The 15451-nt window shown below is 41.4% G+C and overlaps 1 protein-coding gene across 6 annotated transcripts in view; it reads left to right on the plus strand.

The window, feature by feature from the left end:
* BAHCC1 (BAH domain and coiled-coil containing 1) overlaps window positions 1–15451 on the plus strand; it is a 129580-nt gene that overhangs the window by 56373 nt on the left and 57756 nt on the right. The window lies entirely within an intron of this gene.

Genomic DNA, 15451 nt, shown 5'->3' on the forward strand with positions numbered 1-15451 from the left:
TTTTGATCTGTTTATTTCTTCTAATAGATATTGCATAATTAAAAAGTATGCTGTTATGGTTGTTTGCAACGTGGGCACTTTTCTTCTACCACCAGCTCTGATACATACATTCCCCCTACCCTAAAAAAAGAGTCTTTACAGCTTCCTCAAGTGTACTATCATCATCTTGTCTCTTCTCACCTCTCTTGTATGAAATTTCCACAACAAAGCCTGTCTAAACTTTTAGTCTTGCACTCCAAGGCCCTCATCTCCTCCTCATCAAAACCTGCTTAGCGGCATTGTCTCCAGACACCTGTGAGCAGGAACTTCATGTCATCAGCATACAGAGAGCTTAGACTAGATAACCCCTGACCCACTGAGCGTGTTAGGAATGACTGTGCCCTCTTCATTGTATTAATCTTTACTCTTATTAATCCTTTCCATCTGAAAACCAGCTGGACATTGTGCTATCCAATTTGGTTGGTGTGCGAATTACAATGTGGTGTAAAATATATTGTTCTCTAGTAGAGGTCTATGGGACCTTGACATCTTGCTTGGATTAGCTAGTTGTCCGGCCATAGTTTGTCCGATGACTACCTCTCCTGATTCCACCATTAAACAGGAACGCTCGGCCAAGCGCTACTATGTTCTCTACAGAAAGCTTCTGACAGACTTCCCTGGTGGTTCCTGGAGAACGAAAGGATCGGCCATTGGAAATCCAATGTGCCTTATCCTTCTCTCCATATGTCGAGGGAGCGTCAAGAAGCCCAAATACACATTAGGCTAATCTTGTCAGAACCATATAATCTTGGTTGACAGTCTAAAGTCTATGGAGGTGGGGAGGAATGAACGTGTCCATATACTTTAGAGAAAAGTTTTAAGGACATGCCACTTTTGGCAGGAACATATAACTTCTGCGTTTGGGACCCTACTATTGGAGGAGAAGAAGAATCGGACATGTTGAATTTCAACATGACTATCTTTTTATGGAATAAAAGCCATTCCCAGCAGCTTAAGTCCCTTTTCCCATTCAAAATACATGCACGATAGGCCAAATTGAGTGTACATGTGTGTAGGGGAGCATGTAATTATGGTTTACATGCACCTTCATTTTTACAGTATAATCATAGTATTCACATCTCTTGACATATTATAATGCACACCCACCCAAATATCTAAACATTCCTTCTAATTTTAAAGGTTATATGGTACGTGAATATATTAGTGTATAGATTAATCAGTTGAATACAAGCAAGTCCATACATGCATGACTGGGAGGGGATCACTCAACAGGTTTTTCGGCCTCAAAAGTATACAGAGATGTATTTATGGCCAATTTTGGCCCTTGGGCCAAAACTGCCATTTAAAGTTGTCGTACCATGTAACAGATCACCCATTAAGCAATGCCCTCACCCATAATAGGCTAAAGATTATTATTTAGAATTCAATAGTCGCCTAACAGGTGACTCCCCTGTTTAACAATGGGGAATAACATCAAGACCTGGTATGTTGCTAGCCCTTGGGCGCATAGATTATTTGCATCTATACCTTTCAACATTGTGGGACAAGCTTGGCTTGATTCATGATTTAAGTGAATGAAGCGCCCCCTTAGGGACTGTCCTATGAGATGGATTTTTTTTTCTCTTTTTTTTGTCATCAAGATGTTGAGAGTCCGTTTTGCTTGTGGGAGAAAGAAAATGAAGACAAACTGTTTTAGCCGCAAGGTTCTTAGGGTGGAGCAGCCTGTATTTTAAGGTGCTTCAAGTATGTCAAGGTATGTTACTGTGTTAATGCAGCATTGTATTGCTATGTTGACCCGTTGGTTGTTAAGGACAACTGGATCAATAACTATTACATCCCTTTACATGATAGTTACATAGTTATTAAGGTTGAAGGAAGACTTTAAGTCTATCTAGTTCAACCCATAGCCTAACAAGCCCTAACATGTTGATCCAGGGGAAGGCAAAAAAAAACCCATGTGGTAAGAGTAAGCTCTACCATGGGGAAAAAAAATTCCTTCCTGACCCCACATACGGCATGATCGCTACTAATGAAAGGGCTTTTGATCCATAAATTCTTTAAAAAATGGCCAGTTGGTTCCTCATTGGACGTTAAAATGTCATCTTATAGAGTATCGCTGGATAAGTTTGATGGACTGCTGATGCTTAATCTCTAGGGGTGACCACACATATTAAATTTACCCTTTATGCTGGTACTAAAAATTGTACTCTTATGTAGAGTCACCCTACCTGGTGTACTTGGACTGTCTCCAGCAGTCTCCTTCTCTCAACTTGGCTTTATGTTCCTTCTGCATTCAAGATAGCCACCTAAGTGACATGGCGAACAAAAAGCCAAGTCTAAACCATCTCTTCTCTGACTTTCCGATGCTGTAGGAATGGGGAGATATGGTTTAGATTTATCAATGTGCGACCTTGGAAGCAGAAGGAATGGAAGGTCAAACTGAGTGGAGGAAACCACTTCTGCAAACCACTATACCACTAATGTATTGTTACTTTTCCATTCCAGTGTAAAGGGTTGATTCAAATTATTTCTCCCGTGTAACCAATAAACATGTATACTTGCTTTCTTCTATGGGAGCAAAGGATCCAGCATGTTGAAGCATTTTTTCCTCTCGCGAATCTGTAAAGAGCAGGGTAGCTCCAAATCTTATTGTAATACAGTGGGGAAAATAAGTATTTGATACACTGCCGATTTTGCAAGTTTTGCCACCTACAAAGAATGGAGAGGTCTGTAATTGTTATCGTAGGTACATTTCAACTGTGAGAGACAGAATCTTAAAAAAAATTCATAGAATCACATTGTATGATTTTTACATAATTAATTTGCAATTACAGACCTCTCCATTCTTTGTAGGTGGGAAAACCTGAAAAATCGGCAGTGTATCAAATACTTATTATCCCCACTGTAGTTAGGGTCACAGTGATGTGTGTTGGCTGAATTAACCAAATCTGGCCCATCAACCTTATAAGAAGGTCTACACTACCATAAACCATGGTGCGCAACCACTTTTATCCATGTGTTGCTCCACTGTTTGGCACAAAGGGGCAAATCAAATTTTGTCAAGAGTTTATCATTGCATGTGGAATAAGACAATCATGTTGTATCTAACTAGTTTAGTTGCTTCCATTTCTCCGTCAGGAGACCCTCAGCTGGCGTGGGAAAAATGTATAGAAAATGTCTTTCAATCAAGAAGAAGAAAGCTGGTTTTCTTCTGCCACCTATTGGAGATGGCTTCTTTTCAATCTATGTCCATCCTTTTAACAAGCCTTTCTTGCCAATGAACTTATTTGGGCACAAGAAACTTTTCAGATTTGTTAACCTCATAGTCCAATCTGCATGATGTTAAAATACCAGGTGGAATTTCCACGTTTCGTTTTTTTTTTTTTTTTTTTTGGGGGGGGGTCTGTTTTGATTTCGGCTGGCATTTTGTAGCCGCTACTTGTGTTTTGACCCCTGTCTCTTTGTGTTTGTTCCTTGTATCAGCCGTCTACTCATTCTCTTTGTATGTTTCCTTGCACTGGTTGTTCGATCTTCCTCTCTTTTGAATATGAAGCCTGAAGAAGGGAGGGAAGTTTGGATGGGGAGGGGGTGGGGGGTGTAGTTCTGATGTGGAACAAGCCAGCTGGCATCTTTTCAGACTAGCAGCCGGGCATGATGCCAGGGCCCATAGCCAATACCACCTCCCGCTCTCACTTTCTTTAACTCTGCGTGTTTCTGTCTCTCTGTGACTGAACTAATTTGGGAGGAATCAGGGTGTGGCGAGAAGATGGCCTTGCCCTTAACCATTTGATGGCAATTTCTCACCATGTGATATCTGACCAGGTCTGACATTGATGATAATGTTTAGTTACGAAAGGGTTGATACTATATAGCATGAGGGAGGGAAGTGATGTGTTTCCAGTTTCCAAACTCAAGGACTCGAAGTGTTTGAAGACGCGGCATCACTCATTCACTCATTTTTCACTTTGGTCAAATGATTTTCTTAAGGCTTCAAGATGAAATCTACAGCAGACTTGGGCAGTCTGCGGCTACCAAGCCGTTGTGGAACTACAAGATTCAGCACGCTATTCCAAAGCAATTATGAACTGTTTGTCTGGTCTTAATTTAGTCTGTAGACCACAAGTGCTGGATGAAATTCTGTTGAAGGCAAACATTAAAGAACCTAAAATACATAAGGGGCAGAGAATCAATCTCTGTGTGACGGAAAACTGGCGCATATACTGTATGTAATTTGAGGATAAATGTGGCACAGTCTTTGAAGTCTAGAATCTACCCCCAAAAATCAACCAACTCAACACTAGGACAATCCTTTTTTTTTTTTTTTTTTACCTATACAATATTGTGGCCAGTGCACCATGTGGCCATATTTGCCCTCCAAAAATGTCATAAACCAGGGGTGGAATAAATTTTACAGAAAAATAAAGGGCCTATTACACCAATACAGAAATAACGTACAATAGGTGGAGAAAGGTTGAACTTGATGGACCTAGGTCTTTTTTCAACCCATGTAACTATGTAACATTCTTTATTTTTTGGCTATAAAAAAAATGTTAAAAATAAAGTTTCATGCCTGGAGCTAATTTCTAGGAATACTGGAATCTCTGCCACTGACATAGATATGCAACAGGTGAGGCCAAGGCTTAAAAATATGGAGTCAGGACAGCTTACCGCTTTTAGATCCTTTGTTTTTTTTTTTCCAGAATTTTGGAATTTCTGGAGTTGTTGGTTGATTAGGACAGTTTTTGGATGGTCTAGGGCAGTTATGTCATATAGGGTTAATTTGCGTGGCTCTTGGAGGTCTGATAGAAAATGGGACTAAAATGGGGACTCAAGTCTAGAATCCCCTCGTTTTGCACACAGTATGTTTCATAGAATTTCTACCCTTCATGAATATAAGTATATTCACAACCCCAAATGTATACATTAGGGAAAAAGGAGGTTCAGTTGCACAGGTATGTAAAAAAATTGAATTTTTAATAGGTCAAATATTAAAAAAATTAAAAATTCAAGCAAAGAGAACTGACATAATGCGCTGACATTATAACCAAGTAAATAAATGTTGTATAAATACTAGCAACAATCACAAAATTGAAATCTGTGTCATCTATTATATGAGAAGAGCCCAATACACTGTAGTAAAACTATGTTATCCAAAGCATGGTCAGTATATTCAGATGTAACAAATAAAGTGCAGAATTTCGTAATCGGTTTGTATAGTGTAAGGGCATAAATTACAAAGTGGAAACCTGACCCACAAGGAAAACATTTTTATGGGCTGGATAAGGCAGTCGAAATGAATTCTATAGTAGTTCATGTTCTATAACATCACCATTCAATAAGTGAGAAGGGGGCATGAAGAGTCAATAAGCTCATGGAGCATAGGAGACACATAAAGATAGTACTTACAAAGTGACTGGTGCCTTGCCGGTATATGCACGCACTACCACCCCGATGCCGCCGTTTTGCCTATGCTTTTTTTTTTTGCAATTGAACCTCCTTTTCCCCCAACTTAAACATTTATTACATCTATTAATGTAGGTTTGTATTGCCAGTATTTCTCATAGACCGTGTTAGAAATAACTTCATGAATGTAACCTACCGATATACATTGTCCGATAAACACTTCTGCCCAGACTGTTTATCCCCAAAAGTTTACCCAATGTTCCAAAAGTTTAGTGCCAAGTTTGGTTTTAGGTCCTTCTCGAGTTAATGGCCAAAAGAAAAGGAGAACTCTCCTTGGCACCTGCGCAGTGTACACTGGTGGCACTGGAGTTCTGTGCCCATGTCGGTCCAGTGCATCTTAACCTGCCAAGTAATTGAGAACATAACATTTTTATTTGGTATGGTTGAATGATTTGTTTTTGGGCTTTATATCCTGAAGCAGTTCCCTACTCCCACATCTTTCACACACCCTTCCCCAGCTCACAGAGCAATACAACAGCGCTAACATCTGCTGCTTATCCCATCTCAGCAAGAGCTTCCTGCACCCAGCCTTCCTCGCCACCAAGGGCTGCACAAGATTGGCAGAAAAATAGCTTTTTTTTTTCTTTTTAACCCCGTCTAGTTCTTGTGCCAGCTGTATAATTAAAGGGCAGCGTAAAAGAACCTCTTTCGCAATGTCCTATGCACGTGCCAGATTAGTGTTGCATCATGAAGAGTGTGGCTACCAGTTTCCTGTTTGTCACCAGCACTCATTTTGGTACAATACTCATTTTATTTTTACATTTTTTAGATGTCTTTAGACTGAATTTAGTTTTTTGATTTTCAGGACTTGTCCTCAGGGGTCTTACCTAATCGGCAGAGTTTACATAGTGAAATTACGACATGGCTTTATTGGCATTTGCTGCTCTTCCATCATCCTCATATTTGGCTTCAATGATGTTAATTAGTCTCAAATATAGGAAAATGCACCATATGTGCCCTAAAAGGTCTAGATGGAATCTTTCCTATTGATACTTGAGGCAAAATGGTTCTCCTTCAGGAAATCTATCTGTTTTAGTGAGTCTTAAGCTCCCCACATACACTTTTCGATAGCCGTCAACCAAACGATGTTTCGCCAGTAGCTATCTTGGCTGTCACTCCCATACACAGGAGCGCTCACTTGGCTGAGCACTCCTGTGTTCTCTGGTGGCTTATCTCTGAAAAGAAAGGGATTGACAGTCCAAAATCAGACATGTGGATCTTTATCTCCCTTGGTCATCATCTGACTGGGCCCCCATACACACTAGACTATTGTAATCTTTATTTTTATATAGCGCTAACTTATTCTGCTGCGCATTAGTTTGCACACATTCTAAATTCCCTATCAGTATGTCTTTTGGAATGTGGGAGGAAACCGGAGTACCCGGAGGAAACCCACGCAAACACAGGGAGAACATACAAACTCCTTGCAGATGTTGTCCTTGGTGGGATCTGAACCCAGGACTCCAGCGCTGCAAGGCTGCAGTGCTAACCACTGAGCCACCGTACTGCCCTAGACTATTGGCCAAACCATAGATATCTCTGAGTTCGGCCAATGTTGGTCTTTATAGCAAGTGTTACCTGGGAAAAAATATGCACATTAGCTCTGCTCTAAATAAAGAAAACCCTCTAGTGCCACCTATAGGTGTCTGACCTATTTAAAGTGACTTTAACCAGAAACAACCATCTGTAAACAGCTGTTTCAGAGTCCTTGCTCCTCATCAGCAGGGCCGGACTGGCCATCGGGCAGTTCTGGCAAATGCCAGAAGGGTCGGTGGCAGTAGTGGGCTGCTCGAGTGTGCCGCTGTCGGCACACTCCCCCCGCTGTCGGCACACTCCCCCCGATGTCGGCACAGTCCCCGCCCCGCATTCAACTATACCGGCGTCATAGACGCCGGTACAGTTGAATGCAATGATGGAGGAGAGGGCGTCTGCTGACGCTCCCTCTCCCATCATTCCACGCTCTGCCTGGCGCTGACACTGCGGGTGCGCGATGACGTCAAATCATCGTGCACCTGCTGTGTGTCAGGCGGGCAGACTGCAGCTACTGGGACCGGAGCCAGGAGCAGCACGAGGAGTGGTGAGAAGAGTGTTTTTTTAATAAATATATATATATATATATATATATATATATATATATATATATATATATATATATATATATATATATATATATATATATATATATATATATATATAATATACGTTACAAAAAAAGCAGGCAGCACTCCATTTTCATTAAAGATAATATGTAGGATTTTAATGAACCCACATGTCTCTGAGAAAGAAACCTTGAGAAAGGCTCATTTGAGCCGAAACGTCGCAGAGACATGTGGGTCCATTAAAATCCTACATATTATCTTTAATGAAAATGGAGTGCTGCCTGCTTTTTTTGTAACGTATTGACTGAGGACGACCGGTGGACGGGTGGTCTGTGGGCTTTGCACCCGAAGATAAGTATAGAAGTTGTGCTGTTCCTTTTTTTCTGCTAATATATATATATATATATATATATATATTTCTAAAATATATTTTCTAAAATATCTATACCTGCGCTAACCTTACAGTGCACTAGTCAAAATATCCCAGTAGAATTTACCTGTATGATGTGAAGTTTGTTAGAAATTTTGCTTGTGGATGTATGTATCAAGTCGTGAATTGATCATGGAGAGGGACTAGGGGGAAAAAAATTAAAATAAATTAAAATAAAGTCACAAATCCTTGATTGCTAGTGTGTCACTTAATTGCTGTAGAGATTAGAATAGTACCAAAATAATTTGCGTGTTATGGAGAACTTTTACTGATCCATAAGTACTGGATCGCTCCTCGCGTAAACACGCAGCCGCCTTACATTCTATGGGGGCTGTGCTGCATTACATTCTATGGGGCTGTGCTGCCTTACATTCTATGGGGCTGTGCTGCATTACATTCTATGGGGCTGTGCTGCATTACATTCTATGGGGCTGTGCTGCATTACATTCTATGGGGCTGTGCTGCATAACATTCTATGGGGGCTGTGCTGTATTACATTCTATGGGGGCTGGCTGCATTACATTGTATGGGGGCTGTGCTGCATTACATTCTATGGGGCTGTGCTGCATTACATTCTATGGGGCTGTGCTGCATAACATTCTATGGGGGCTGTGCTGTATTACATTCTATGGGGGCTGGCTGCATTACATTGTATGGGGTCTGTGCTGCATTACATTCTATGGGGGCTGGCTGGATTACATTCTATGGGGGCTGTGCTGCATTACATTCTATGGGGCTGTGCTGCATTACATTCTATGGGGCTGTGCTGCATTACATTCTATGGGGGCCGGCTGTATTATATTCTATGGGGCGGGGCTGGCTGCATTACATTCTCGGGGCTGTGCTGCATTACATTCTATGGGGGCCGGCTGTATTATATTCTATGGGGACTGAGCTGTATTACATTCTATGGGGGGCTGGCTGGAATACATTCTATGGGGGCTGTGCTGTATTACATTCTATGGGGGCTGGCTGTATTACATTCTATGGGGGCTGTGCTGCATTACATTCTATGGGGACTGTGCTGCATTACATTCTATGGGGGCTGTGCTGCATTACATTCTATGGGGGCTGGCTGTATTACATTCTATGGGGGGCTGGCTGGAATACATTCTATGGGGCTGTGCTGTATTACATTCTATGGGGGCTGGCTGCATTACATTCTATGGGGGCTGTGCTGTATTACATTCTATGAGGGCTGTGCTGTATTACATTCTATGGGGGGCTGGCTGGAATACATTCTATGGGGGCTGGCTGCATTACATTCTATGGGGGCTGGCTGCATTACATTCTATGGGGGCTGTGCTGTATTACATTCTATGAGGGCTGTGCTGTATTACATTCTATGGGGGGCTGGCTGGAATACATTCTATGGGGGCTGGCTGCATTACATTCTATGGGGGCTGGCTGCATTACATTCTATGGGGGCTGTGCTGTATTACATTCTATGAGGGCTGTGCTGTATTACATTCTATGGGGGCTGGCTGTATTACATTCTATGGGGGCTGTGCTGCATTACATTCTATGGGGACTGTGCTGCATTACATTCTATGGGGGCTGTGCTGCATTACATTCTATGGGGGCTGGCTGTATTACATTCTATGGGGGGCTGGCTGGAATACATTCTATGGGGCTGTGCTGTATTACATTCTATGGGGGCTGGCTGCATTACATTCTATGGGGGCTGTGCTGTATTACATTCTATGAGGGCTGTGCTGTATTACATTCTATGGGGGGCTGGCTGGAATACATTCTATGGGGGCTGGCTGCATTACATTCTATGGGGGCTGGCTGCATTACATTCTATGGGGGCTGTGCTGTATTACATTCTATGGGGCTGTGCTGTATTACATTCTATGGGGGCTGGCTGTATTACATTCTATGGGGGCTGTGCTGCATTACATTCTATGGGGACTGTGCTGCATTACATTCTATGGGGGCTGTGCTGCATTACATTCTATGGGGGCTGGCTGTATTACATTCTATGGGGGGCTGGCTGGAATACATTCTATGGGGCTGTGCTGTATTACATTCTATGGGGGCTGGCTGCATTACATTCTATGGGGGCTGTGCTGTATTACATTCTATGAGGGCTGTGCTGTATTACATTCTATGGGGGGCTGGCTGGAATACATTCTATGGGGGCTGGCTGCATTACATTCTATGGGGGCTGGCTGCATTACATTCTATGGGGGCTGTGCTGTATTACATTCTATGGGGGCTGTGCTGTATTACATTCTATGGGGACTGAGCTGTAATGCTTGATACAGCTGTGATTATGTGTTATATAGTCGTGTTACACTCCCCTCACTTCTTGTAACCTACAAGTGTACAAAGACATTATACAGTCACCAGGCGACAAGTGGGCCTGTGTAACTTCAAATGCCAGGGCTGAATTTTAGTCCCAGTCCGGCCCTGCTCATCAGTACTGATTAGTTGGGTTTGATGCCTATGATGCCTCTGCAGAAGTACTGGTTCTCCTTGAAGAGATCCAGCTATCCAAATAACGTTCATAGGTTGCATGTCACCTTTTGGTTCTCAAGGGGTACTCGTTCTTTTCGTGAAGATTCAACTATTGCAGGGAATACCTTGCAGGTACCATTTCATAGGAAAAATTATCTGTTCAACCTCCTATGAGTGAGGATAGTACACACTATGTGTGTGGGTATTACCTCTGCTACGGTAAAGAAATGAGTTGAGCTTGTGTAAGACATCAACCTCAAATGTTAATTTAGACTGAACTGTGTGCTAGAGGGGCATAGTAATGAATGAATCTACATTATTATTTTCAGCATTCCAGCAAAACATGGGTTACCAGATGCAACAGATGCAAGTAGGATTGGGTGTGTCTACGCCAATGGGGAGTGAAGAGCGGGCAGATGTTAATAAGCCCATGAACAGATGTTATTGACATACAGCCTGTTCTCTTGATAACTAATCCATAGTTTGGTCATCTGTGACCGGGTTGGGTCTTGGTCCTATCTTACAGCCTGCTTTCTCCAATAACTAATCCATGGTTTGGTCATCTGTGACCGGGTTGGGTCTTGGTCCTATCTTACAGCCTGCTTTCTCCAATAACTAATCTATGGTTCGGTCATCTATGACCGGGTTGGGTCTTGGTCCTATCTTACAGCCTGCTTTCTCCAATAACTAATCTGTGGTTCGGTCATCTGTGACCGGGTTGGGTCTTGGTCCTATCTTACAGCCTGCTTTCTCCAATAACTAATCTATGGTTCGGTCATCTGTGACCGGGTTGGGCACTGACCTCCTTCAAAGTATATAAAGTTGTGTTCTACACTTGGGTGGGTTATAAAAAAATCTATTCTTCATTCAAAAACATATTATATATATATATATATATATATATATATATATATATATATATATATATATATATATATATATATATATATATATATATATATATATATATATATATATATATATATATATATATATATATATATATATATATATAATATTTTTTTTTAAACTATTAATTTATAATTTACATACCTAAATTAAAAAAAATCTATAATATTTTGTAAGTTTAATGAAAACAACATTATATTCCATGCTAGTGACCCAAACCATGCCATGCACTTTTTGGCAGCTAAGGTGTCCAAGAGACATAGTGAGTCTGTGCCAATGCTCTAGTACGACTTCCCAGTTACCTGGTATGTATATTTATAAACCAAGAATGCTTTAGCGGCACTCCACACCCCCTCTCCCTCCTCCTACTCCTCTTGGGATCTCCTGTAGGGTTGGGTGTCAAGGAAATACCTGGCGTTACCTTTAATGTAGCTGCCAAAACAGCCGGCAGTTTTTCAAGGGCTTGCTTTGTATTCTTCAGCCATAACTGTGCTACCTAAGTTGTAGAACATCTCTTGCTTGAGTCTTACGATTAACCGTCTCTCTGCTGGATAAAAAAAAAATAAAAATGAAATAATAAAAAGTAAAATAAGAATTGAAATTTTTTCCATCAGTGAAGGTTACGCACAGTTGGAATAGATGTGGGTAAACTGCTCCTTACCAGCTGTCACTCTGCAACTTGTCAGGGTGGGTGCAGTGTTGTCCAACAGTTAAGAAACCGCAGGTCCGGGCGTTGGGGGGGGGGGGGGGGGGGACGCACACATGCAAATCAACCTAAAGCAAGTATTCTGTTAGAATGAAGGCAAACCAGCTGAAATAAATTTGTAATTTTTTCAAATTAAATTTTATGGAAAATTTGAATAAAGGAAACTGTGTTTTGCTTTATTTATTTATTTTTTTTAATGAATTTCCATCTCAAAAAGTTTTATTTTTGTTTTAGATTACTATTATTTACGGTATTTTTTTTCTTAAATGTCATAATAATGACAAAGTAAATATATATAAAAAAAAATTGACAATTTCTGTTACTTCATAGATTCTCTAAAAACAAAATAAAAATTTTTAATTAAGCTTTAAAAAAAAAGGTAATTGTCCACCCCACTCCATAAGGTACTTCGCTGGTAGATACTTCTGGTGCCATAAAGTGAAAAATCCACCTTTTTGTGCTTCCTAAACCTCATGTTCACTCATCACCACATTGTTAAAGTCCTCCTCCTTCTATCTTTCATGTCTCTCCGTTTCCCCTCCTCCCCCTCGCGTCTTCAGGCATTGGCAATAAAAAAAAAAATGTAATTAAACTTGCAAATGGAATTCCTACAATATTCCGAGGTCAACCCTTTCCTCCCTGGATTGGCATGGAGATGACACGCGTTTCAAGGCTCTGGAAACAGACTTCTAAACATTGTCACACAGACCTTGCTGGAAATGAAAACAAAGTGTCGTGCCTTAATATAGACGGTATGGGAAATCTGCTGCTGGTTCTGCACCCTCGATGGGACACACTGCATCTCCTTCATAGATCTCAACTTTTGGGGGTTTTTTACATTTCATTGTTATGTTGTTGTTTTTTTAAAATTTTGTTTTAATTATTTTATTTTAAAAAAGAAAATCCTAGCGTTACACGTTTTTTTTTTTCTACTGGATCTCCTTTATAGATCTCAACTTTGTGGGTTTTTTTTACATTTCATTGTTTTGTTGTTTTTTTTTTAATTTTACTTTAATTATTTTCTTTTTCAAAAAAGAAAAACCTAGCGTTACACTTAAGTAAAAAAAAATATATAAAAAATGCCAATATGCATGTGGGCGTTTTCATCTCATTGTATAAGTAACTTTCCCTACTCTACCAATCCAAGTAGCCACAAAAGTCAACATGACTGACCTATATAATGTGCAGAGGGGGCGGGCGCCACGGTACATCAGGACGGATATTTTTATAGATGGGGCAAGTGTTTGCTCCACAGCTATAAGCCTTGATGGTGCAGGAGCAATGCCACAATTTGGGCTACAGGTGGCAGAATACCACTGTGAACATGTGCTCTTATGTTGCAGCCATTTTTGACATCCTTAATTTTTAGCACATTCTTAATTATTTTAATATAAAATTTAATTTACTGTCACCATCAGCTGTAGCTCATTTTTTCTGGCATTCTCCATCCTCCCTAGCCCGTTTATCTCATAACTGGTGCAACACACAAAGACTTGTTGTCTGTATGCGTCCTTGAATGAAGCCATTTCAGGCCTTGGCGTAGGCTCCAGGCTTCAAAGCAGGCTGCACATTTTGTACCCGGGCATCTCTGCCCCTTCGCCCTGGGAATTCCTTAAGCACAGCTGCACGGAACTTCATTCTGTGGGGCTCAGAATTGCCAGCTCTGTTCCTAGGGCTGGGGGCTGAAATGCAACTTTTTTTTTCCAAGGGGGCAGCTGTTACGATTCACAGCACTCAAACTACTCTCTTCAATAGTCAATAGGCTTCCTAAGCTCAAAGAAGCCTTATCTCCTGCTGAGGGAGCTGTCTGCTTAACTGCGTTACCCACTGGACATGTCTTTCCAGATGTAAGTTCATATGGCCTTGCTATATCTCATAAGTCTTTCCATGTGTCAGGAAGACGAAGCATGATCGGAATTCATCAAGTGGTACCATTAAAGATCTCGGTTCACACCAACTGTAAATTTATAGGGTCTATTGATCCCAGGGAATGGATTTGTTGGGCAGATCAAGCAAAGTTGTGCTAAGATATGCACAGATTAAAGATAGAATGAGCATCTGCTATAGCGTTTATCATCCTCCATAATATATATATATAGTTATTATATTATTATGTTATTATATATGTTATTATAGTAATTAGTGAACGCAGTCCACATTGTCTTACAACTTCTTGTTTCTGAATATAGGCATTGGCCTAAGATCTGTAAAAATGGTCTACTTTTACATTTAGTTTTTTCCTTCCCTAATGGTAGACTGCACATGTGGGTGTCTGGTTAGGTTTCTCCCATAGCTCAAGTTGGGTATCATCTATGAATTTATTTCATTTTTTTATAACACCTTTAATTCCACCACAGCACTTTACAGACATCACCATTATCATCACTGGCCCCATAGGGAATCTAGATTGTGAGTAAGGCTGGGATCACACATACGCGAGATACGGCCGAGTCTCGCAGGTGAAAACCCAGCTCTGGCGCCGGCACTCCGGAGCGGAGCGTGCAGCTGCACAGCAATACATGGTGCTGCACGCTCCGCTCCGGAGTGCCGGCGCCAGAACTGGGTTTTCACCTGCGAGACTTGGCCATATCTCGCGTATGTGTGATCCCGGCCTAACTGGAGGAAACCCTCTCAAGCACAGGGAGAACATACACATTCCTTGCAGATGTTGTCCTCGGTGGTATTTGATCCCGGACCCCAGCACTGCAAGGCTGCATTGTTAACCACTGAGCCAGTGTGCTGGATGCTTTTTTTCTTTGGGTCTTTGTGGTGGGGAGTCCCAACTCTTTACAAGATCATCTTAGGAGACTCGAACCTGTCTAGAGCTTACCCTTCAAATCTACAAAAAGGGAAAGACAGGGTAAGCCTAAAGTCTCCCCTCTCCCCACATCCCCACCTCCACTCCCCCCACACACATAAGCTAAAAGGCAGCGAAAATTTCTTATTTTGACCATTGATAGATTGTTGTATATTTTCGTGAAACAAATGATGTTTACCATCCGATTCCGGACAAATTATATTTCCAGATTTCATCAGCAGCCGAAAAAACTAACATGGCTGATGTGATCTGAGATTTTTTTTTTATATAGCATTAATGAACAGCAGTCTGTCTGACTGACCTATGTGTACGGTGGACTTAAAGGAAAATGAGTCGCCCTCCAGGGCCTAGGGGTACTCGGTACCGGGTCCGGTTGCTAAAGGGAGGTCACTGTGACGGCGACCCGGTCCATGGCCCTGGTCGCCCAAGTAAAAGGGGAACAGTCTTTAAAGGGGATGTGAAAATAATAAAAGTTTGTCATGCCACCTGTGACCGACGCTGCTTAAAGTGGTCCTCTGTGGGCAATGGTTCTGCAGATGGTGTCGCTTCCCACAGGTGAAGCG

The sequence above is a fragment of the Ranitomeya variabilis genome, chromosome 4 (genome assembly GCF_051348905.1).
Source record: "Ranitomeya variabilis isolate aRanVar5 chromosome 4, aRanVar5.hap1, whole genome shotgun sequence".
In the NCBI taxonomy this organism is placed as follows: domain Eukaryota; kingdom Metazoa; phylum Chordata; class Amphibia; order Anura; family Dendrobatidae; genus Ranitomeya; species Ranitomeya variabilis.